Genomic DNA, 9,899 nt, shown 5'->3' on the forward strand with positions numbered 1-9,899 from the left:
TGAGAATACTCACCTTTACCTGAAAGGTCTAATTCGGGAGAAAAAAAAATCAATACCTAAACGTTGCCGAAACTGCCTGACGGTAAATTTACATTGTGGAACATCACAAGGTATCTACAACAGCCCGGGAACCCTATCTCGCCAAGTAGTTACTTTGAAACAGGCTTCGCTGTATATCCTTGCCATTTAAAGGAGATAACATTGCGGGCACCGAGAGTGCCATATATATGAAAACGTAGACTTGTCCATAAGTCATTAACTGTGAGTGAATCAGAGTTAAGTAAATTTGAATTTGAAAGTACATTGTCTCTCAAATTTGAGAATTTAATTACAGTCGAGGGCCAGATGACATCGGGACGTTGTAAGTGCAAGGAAATTCAAGTCTCCCTGCTTCGCTCTGGAATATTAGTCCACCACTGACTCGCACATATGCGCACATTCTTATTATGATTCTCAAGGCTAGAAATATAGATATTAAGAAGTTTTTTTTAGAAAAGTGTACTACCTACAATCTTTATGACCAATGCAATTGTGAGAAAACGATTGCTATCCTGAAAGAAATCTGACACTTTTAAAATCTGATATTGGGCATTCTTAAGAATGATTTGCATTCTTAAGCGCAATTTATTGAGACACATTTGTTATATTATGTGAACTTAAAAGACTATTACGTTGTTACCAGATTCTCACATTAATACTAAATAACGTATGATTTTCACTGCATGGAGTGCATTCTGTTCGCGATCTTCATCTATTAACCCTTTATTGACACACGTTTGACTGAGACACGGCTTCTGAAAGTACAATTCTGCTGTTTTGCCAGCGCAATTTGGAAACAAAAGAAGGACCGTCGAATATGACATTGCATGTGTGACGGTGCTTAGATGGTGAGAATGTTGTTTTGATCCTCGTTATTTCTGATTGCGGGAGTTCACTGCCAACTGGAAACCCCGACGTGGAAAACAATGCACGTTGTTTTAAAATGAGCAATGCAACTCAGGAAGCATCCTGTTAACAGTGCAGTTTAGTGAGAATTGGTAAAGCTGTAGAGTCATAATATGTCTTTGAATTCTGAAAATAAGGTTGCTCAACTTTACAATAAAAATGTGGACACATTGCTGTATATGGTGTTGATGTAGGGCGGTTGTACCCTTCATCGGACATTTGGTTCAAAGAAGATACTAATTAAGACAGATGAAATATTACTGCAAAGTACCTAGCTTGTTTGAACCATTAACCTTGTAATAAACGTGCTTCAGAGATGAATAAATCGAAATACTGTATATTGGGTACAGAAGCTTGTGATAATAGCTTGTCACGTCCGCGGTGATGATTTTGGGGGGGAAATTATTAATGATTCGGTAATCAAATGTACAAAACTTATAGCAACTTATGAATACTAATAGTAGGAATATTTTCTTCTTGAAGTAAATTTGTAATGTTCTACAACAGAGTGGTCGAAAAGAATAGGAAAGGAAAACCACAGGTCTGGCGTTAGACGGGTTCTGCAAAGTCCGGAGAAAAGAAAAGTGCGACACAAAGTAGTGAAATCTTTAGAAACTAAAACCAAGAACATAAGGTGGGGACGTGATACAGAATTGCCATGTTGTCGAAGCTAGATGTGGAGATGCATAGAGATGGAGATGAAAACTGGATGCACCAAGTTATAAATTGCGATTTGGAAATAGAACGAGCGCATGCTAACTAATGGGGTAGGGATGTAATTATTAAAATAAATAACATACGATTAGCCATATGATAATAACTGATAATACACTTACGCAAAACACGGTGAATATTTCTGCTCAAGGAATCAATGGGGACGTTTTGGAATTCTTGTTTTAATTCTGTAGCACATTTGATAACAACGTTCGTGTGAGCTAAACTTACTTTTCCATGCATAATAGGCTGGGAATGTTAGCGCACATAAGGTGTGAAAATCGGGGGAATGACTATGGATTCATTCCGGAATCCCAATCTTCAAATTGTCGTTAAAGAAACGGAAATGTTTTATTTCGGCCGTTTTAATTTTGGCGCGCGTACACCAATAGTGAAGCAACTGGACCGCTACACCTGTAGTTGCTGAAAGGTAAGATGTTATATGAATAGTGGTAGAAAGTCCCATATATATATATATATGGTTGATGTATGATTAAGTAAGTTTGCTTGGCGCAAAGTACAAAAGAAATGCTACAAGTTTTAATTCAACAACTTCCAGCTAGATACTTGGCAGAGATAGCGCGGCTCTTGGACTATCATGGGTTAACTGGACAACAAACTTGGTGGTGTTTTTTTCCCCTTCTCGACACAGTAACATGCAGAAAAGTTTGGCATATAGCCACGGGTGGGGCAGAAGCGGTCGCGGCTTTCCTCTGAAGTAAATTACGTGAAGTATTCAAACTTCAAGTTGTTAACCATTTATAATTTGTAAAAACTACGGAGTAAATATCACAGTTAGCAAAGCGCAGAAAAGCTGTAAACTGAAGGATATTGGGTGTGATATATTAGCCGAATAGACAGCTCGGGCAAGTAGTAATGGGCACCAGGAAGTAAAAGTTATAGTTTTAGGTCTGTCAAACTAACACCCAACTTATAAATAAAACGAATTCGGCTAAAATGAATCTGAATTGATAGTCGAAAACATCTGATATTAAAGATAATGGCGTTCATTCAAACGACATAAGATGTTTTAGAGCAATGGGAATAACGAGAAATCCGATGCTACCAAAATACGTTACAATGACCTCCAGTTCTTCTTCACGTCAAAGAAAAATAAGTGCCGAGTATAATTGATTAGTTTATCTGTACGTGTTTATATATGTGTTATCACATAAATATCTAAATGGGTCTTTTTTGCCTAAACCACTGCAATGTCTATTTGTCCTATTAAAAGATCACAATGAGACAACAGGAGTTGAAGTTGGAATTGACGGTGCGCGACGCATTGAAGAAAAGTTGGCTTTTTGGGCCGGCGGGAACTGAGCATGGGGTTGTTTCACTCAAGCATGTTAGGTTAAACATGATCAAAAGTAATACGGAGCTAAAAAATAATAATCAGTAAACAAAATTACAATGGAACACAAAGCTGGCAGCTCAGTTGACAAAAGCTGCTAAATTGAGAAACACGACTTAAAGAATATTTATTGTGTGGCTGCAGCATTCCCCAAGCTCGCTTAATACTATGTTGCAATATAAATGTAAGGACATTGGAATTAAAGGTAGCTTTGCGATAAATGTGAAAAGATATTGAAGACTGGATATCCAGAGATCGAGATAAACGGATCGCGAGATTGATAGGTGATAGCAGATAGCGCAATTGAAAGCTACAGAGGCTGATGGATAGAAACATCGGAACTCTAAACCCACATCAGGAAACGGGCTTTTTTAAATAATATCACTTCCACCAAGTGTGAAAGTGCCCAAACAACTGGAATCGGGTCTACAGAAAGCGTCTATCGCTCTCTGTTTTGTGGTCAAGGACTACTTCTCTCGACTGACAGGCAATTTGGATGTTGATATTATGTGATAAGACATTAATTGTCCCCATCTCGTGTTTTGCTGAGCAGCAAGCAAATACGCGCTTACATCTCAATGTGAAAAATATTTTCAGACGTAGCTATGTATCTCATCTTTCCCTATCAATGGATCGGTGCACTCGCTGTAGGTCAAATAACTGAATGCATAGATTGCTTCTGGACAACAGTGGATGGAGACTGTGGCTTTTCTCATCGGAAGGTGCACATGTCTTGATCTCTGAATTTCAGCGCGCTTTACAATCTCTGGTGTTTATTTAATGATTCCTTTATGTTTGAAAACGTGGCAATATATTTCAATTATATTTGCGTCTGATGGGCGATGTGAGCACTATCGTCGTTACCAAGGTAGCACGGGTCGGTTGAAAATTGAGCCAGAAAACGCAGACAGGTGAATTATGTGCATTTCAGTAACATTTGTACAAGAACGCGTTAACAAGTTGGAAATTCTATTAAAGGATAAAAACTTTGGTTCTTAATTGTGGAGCAGCAGGAAGACGACGGTGTCACGGCTGTCGAGGCGCCTACTGCGCAGAGTACACCTGCCGACTACACGGGCATTAGAAGTAGCTGAGAGTTTGCATGCATATATTACGCTTGAAAATAACATAACTGTGATACTGAGAATGAAAATGGTCACGGAAAGGTAAGAAGAGGAAGGAGGATAAAACCACAGAGCAGAAAATAAATAATCTTGCCCGGCAAGCAAGTGGAGCTGATAGTGTTAATCATTTTGCATTGCCGAAGAGTAAGTCAAGCCACATAAAGAATGATGTGAAACATACCATTTTAGGTCTGGAGATTCATGTTAAAAATCCAGATCCATGAGGTTAGTTAAAGGCAACTCGCCGTCTGGAAAATGGTTGGCATTAGCCAGTCAATTGCGGGGCCCTTGTCTGCACTGGGGGTCATGTAGTTAGTGTCAGGTGCTGTGGGGGCAACATATTAAGGGTTGTATTACTCGACATCTTGATAGAAAGAATATTGGTCCAAATGAAGATGGAGATTCATTTCACCCATGAAACAATGATGTGCCATTTGGTTCGCACTTTCTCTAAAATAATTAGGTTGCTGGTGGTGAGGTCAATATGAAAACATATGTAATTTGGCCATTAGATTGTTGTAATAAAACAAAACAAAACGAGGAGCAACTACCCACATAAAGCTCCTGAATATATAAAGAGAAACTACGTCTGTCACAAAATAGCACTTGTTTAAAATACCCATCTTTTAAAAATATTTATAATCTGAAGGTCAAGTTTTAGTTCTTATTTGACCTTGCCCCCTTTCCCCATATGTAGACGCCCCAGTTTCATAAGCGCCTCACTTACTGGTTACACAATGAAACATTAACAATGAAATTGGAAGTGGGCCCAAAGTTTTTTATTAAAGAAAGGGAAACTTCAAATTTTTATCACATTACGTATAAAGCCAGCCTTGAACCGTACTATTAAAGTTAAAAATGCTTGTCAAAGTGAACAAAGGTGTCTCATAAGATGGTCCGAATGAAAAGCTGCCTCACCAAGAATTGTCCCACATTTTGCAGTGTACTGCCTGAAGTGTGAGTTTCTTTTCAGCTGGTGGTGGTGTTAGATGTGTGGAATGGGGGTGTTCTGTATCATTGCCATCTTCAATTAATCTTCCAGAATTAAAATGACTACTCTTTGTTTTGTTAAACATACCTCTCTCGAAGCAGACCCTTGATAAACTCGAGAAAACATTTCCCAGCTGGAGTTCATGGCTTCATTGATGATCTTTATATGAGATGATCTTAATATTGTTTAACTTCCTCAATATTCATGCTCTGCTATTCCTACATTGCTCTGAATTGCCAGCAGAGATCTACCGCTATTCCAATCACACATTTTCTGTCCTATTATTTAACTCTTTCATAGTGGTTTCTATTCAAACCCAATCTCAGGAGAATCTTACAATCTGGTGCACCATCCTATCTGCTCTTTCACGCCCACATTTATCCTGGAAATATTAATATAAACATAATTCTGCCTATATTTGAGGCAAGTCTCTATCACATGATTGAGACTGTTGTGGCAGCGGCAAGGTATTCTTTAGGTTGTTAGCTATAATTTAAAGATTACAAGCTACAAATATCTCCCTTTCTGCATTGCACGGGCAAATTTCCCTTTTTAACATTTCTTGTTTCAAAGATGAAGTACATGGTCGATTATCTCCCAGGGTTAATCCGCACATTCTATCCCTTTTATTATACTCAAGACTGCCTTCTTAATTGCTACTCTCCAAATGGGGGGAAAGTACAATTAGTATGTGAGGGAGTGATGCAAGAAAGAAGGTGTGGACAGTAAAAAGTGACAAGCAGGAAAGCATATGCATAATTTACACTTGACGAGGTTTAATTTAACAGATTAGGGATACTTTTAGAGTATTAAAACTATTTTTAACAAACAGTGGCAAAAAATATTTTCAATGTCACTGTAAATCAAATATGACACAAGAAGATGGGATAATATTTAAAAAAAATAGGGCAGGATGAGGGTGAAAGCTAGTTCCATCTTTTGAAACTATCAACATTTTCCTACTGTTTGCAGCCTTTCTAATGACATTCGAACTATGTTTATTTTTCTGACAATGATTGTCCAGGCCTCTGCTTGGAAGTCAAGGCTGCTTGACTTCCAAAATAAAATGCCTACATTTGCTTCTTTTACTGACTAAAGAAAGCCATCCAGTCTCAAGTTCATGTTCTCTAAGGTAGTTTATTATTTGTGTTAATTAGCAATTGCTAACAGTCACATTAATTTGTGTGGATCAGTTGTACATTTGAACAATCCTAAATTACATTTCATTATCTTATTCTCATTTTCAGGACACAGTTTGCACTGGCAGTAATTGCCCATGTCTAGTTGCCGCAGGAAGGTTAAGTTTGACTGTTTACGGAACTTCTGTAAATCTGTGATCTCGGTACCACAATACTGTCAGGTCACTTTGTCAGAATTTTGATACAGGTAACCCATTCCACCTCCCTTGTTTTTCTGTTGTGTTTTTTTTTTGCTTTCTTTTTTATTTGTAACTTTCTACCCTTTCTTTTTCCCTCTTTCTATAAAAAATAAAAGACTAGAAGCAGAAGTAATTGATAATGGAAAATTTTAATAATGTATGACTGATGTATATGAAAAGTTTTTTAACTATAATATGTAACTACATTTTATAATATGTCTACTTCTAATAAATAAATAAAATTTAAAAAAAAAAGAATTTTGATCCAGCCGTAGTAAAACAGTGATATCCAAGAAAATCTGGACAATGTATGACTTGGAGAAGATCTTAATGGTGATATTGTTCTATCCATTTGCTATCTTGTCTGAACTTTGTAGGCTGCAGGTTTGGGAAGAGCTATGAAGAAATATTGGTGAGTTGCTGCAGTGTATTGTTTAAGGTAGCTTTGAGCCCAGAATATTTTCCTCTGTTTAGCTGATAGCGGAAGAGCTTCCTTTGAAAGAGATTGGATCAGCACAAGGAGAGGGGCCATTTCATACTTACCCGCCCTGAAGTCCATAATTTCCCCCAGATGCAGAAATGCTTGTGGTTCCCACATTAGCCTTATTTTAGTCGCCTCAGACTTGACAGTCAGAACCTTTTACCCAAAGTGAAAATGCCAAAGACTAGAGGGCCAGGCCTTAAGGTGAGAGAGACAAAGTTTAAAGAAAATTTGCGGGGAAAGAATTTTACCCCAAGAGTGATAGATGCCTGGAAAGTGCTGTTAGGGGTGGTAGTGGAGGCAGGTATGAGCAGCATTAAAGAGGCTTTTAGGTGGGCACATGGATTTGCAGGGAATGGAGGGTTATGGATCACATGCAGGCAGAGGAGATTCAGCATCATGATCAGCATGGACATTGTGGTCCAATGGGCCCTTTCCTGTGCTCTACTGTTCTATGTTCTATCTTCTCTATTGACGCAAGTTGGCATTTTCACCACATGATAAATATTCTGACTGTCTATCTTTATTCTTATAATTTACTCTCATAATTTATATACTCCTCACAGCCTCCCATAAACCTCCAGCGTTCCAGACAAAACAATCCAAGTCTTGTCCTATGCTGTACTGTTCGATGTTCAATGTTATCTATTGATGCAACTCATTCATGATCCTGAGGAACTCCCCAAGAAGAGAGTACATGAAGTGCGCAGTTTGCATATATTTAGATCTGTGAATAGACAATTAAACAAATCCTCTCCTCTGTGCTGGTTATTCTTAAGTGATCTTACAACTTTACCCTGACGTGTTTTCCTGATATCAAAGAAGACTCGGAGAGCCACTTGAAATATAAAATTAATTTGTTGACAATGCTTTGGTGGCCATGATATTTAAGTTTCATATCCAGGGGCATATTCAGGATATAGATTGCGGGGAAGCCAAAGATCACAGTTCTATTTTATTATCATGCGTTCCCTCCTGTTCATTACAGCCGAGCGTTTGTGTGGCATTAATGTTACTTAATATTTTCAGCATGAACTTAATTGTGTATGTGGACTGTCCATTAGCTAATAAGTAATGAGCTGAGCCGAATACTGAACAATGATGTAAATAGTGTCACTTCTGGCCTTGTGAGGTAAGACAAGTCGGTGATAAAGTAGGTGAATGTAATTGGTACTTTCAGATGCCTCCTTGAAGAAATTCAGACACAACGTCTTGGAACAGAGATGATCTCCCTCCAGTAATGACAACAAATCTTTATTTGTCTCCTTCATGGTACATTTTAAAAATATTTATCTGATGTCACCTTTCACCTTATCCCTGAAACTGAAGTGTGGTATTCATGATCAGTGCAGACTCAGTGAGCCCAAGGACCTGCTTCTGTTCTGTATTGCTTTATATTTACAGCGAAACAGGTAAAATCTGGAGCTGGATGAAATAGGCAGAACTGAGCACTGGCTGGCATGTTATTTATAACTAAAGGGCATTTAAAAGTATGGCTGACAACTATGTGTGTGATTTTCTGATCATTGTAAAGCAGTTGATAGTGTGGTAAATGGCTGGTTTGAATTTGGCCTGAATCTTGTGCGTATCGTAAGTACTTGTTCAAATATTTCTCTTTTTTTGATAAATATCAGTGCTGTAATTGTTGCTGTACAGCTGAGAACAGAGTATAAGAACAGAGGATTCTAGAAATATTCACGATAGACACAAAATGCTGGAGTAACTCAGCGGTTCAGGCAGCCTCTCTAGAGATAAAAAAAAGGTGACGTCTTGGGTTGGAACCTTTCTTCGGTCCCTTGTGAATATTGAAATAGAAATATTAAGATGGCCAAGCAGCATCTGAGAAGAAAGAAACAGAGTTAATGTTTCAGGTCAGCGACCTATCATCAGAACCAACAAAGGTTAGAAATCAAATATGATTCAGGATCCAGAGAAGGTGGGGTTCGGGGTGGGGGGAGGAAGAGGTAACAAAGGGAATATAAACCATAGGTGAAGACCAACAGAGATAGACAGATGTGGTGAACGTACTGTTAATCATACTGGTCTATCTGGAGAAAGAGTAAATAGGATCAAAAGAATGAAAACAGAGGTAAATCGTAAATAAAAGAGGGGAATAAGCAATGCTGCAACTGTGAGATATAAACCGGAGATGTTGGAAATCTGAAATAAAAGCACAGAATGGTGGAAATACCCAGCAAGTCAGACAACATCTGCAGAGTGAGAAACAGAGCTATTGTTACCCTTTATCAGAATTGCTAAGTCTGATACAAACTGGAAAAGCTGGTTATCTAAAACTGTTCAATTTGATTGAAAGTCTGCAATGCACCTTGTTGGAAGATGAGGTGCTCTTCCTAAAGCTTACTTAGGGCTTCAATGAGAGATGTAGTTCAAAGATGGTGAGGCCAGAGAGGAAATGGGAGTGGCATGGAGAATTACAGTGACAGCCAACTGGAAGGTCAGGGTCATCCTTGTAGACTCAACCACAATTCTTTGCGAAGTGACATTTCACTCCATTTTTTAGTTATAACCATATAACAATTACAGCATGGAAACAGGCCAACTTGGCCCTTCTAGTCCGTGCCAAACACTTATTCTCCCCTAGTCCCATCTACCTGCACTCAGACCATAACCCTCCATTCCTTTCCCGTCCATATACCTATCCAATTTATTTTTAAATGATAAAATCAAACCTGCCTCCACCACTTCCAATGGAAGCTCATTCCACACAGCTACCTCTCTGAGTAAAGAAGTTCCCCCTCATGTTACCCCTAAACTTATGTCCCTTAATTCTCAAGTCATGTCCTCTTGTTTGAATCTTCCCTACTCTCAATGGGAAAAGCTTATCCACGTCGACTCTGTCTATCCCTCTCATCATTTTAAAGACCTCTATCAAGTCCCCCCTTAACCTTCCA

Source organism: Amblyraja radiata, chromosome 8 (assembly GCF_010909765.2).
Source record: "Amblyraja radiata isolate CabotCenter1 chromosome 8, sAmbRad1.1.pri, whole genome shotgun sequence".
NCBI lineage: Eukaryota > Metazoa > Chordata > Chondrichthyes > Rajiformes > Rajidae > Amblyraja > Amblyraja radiata.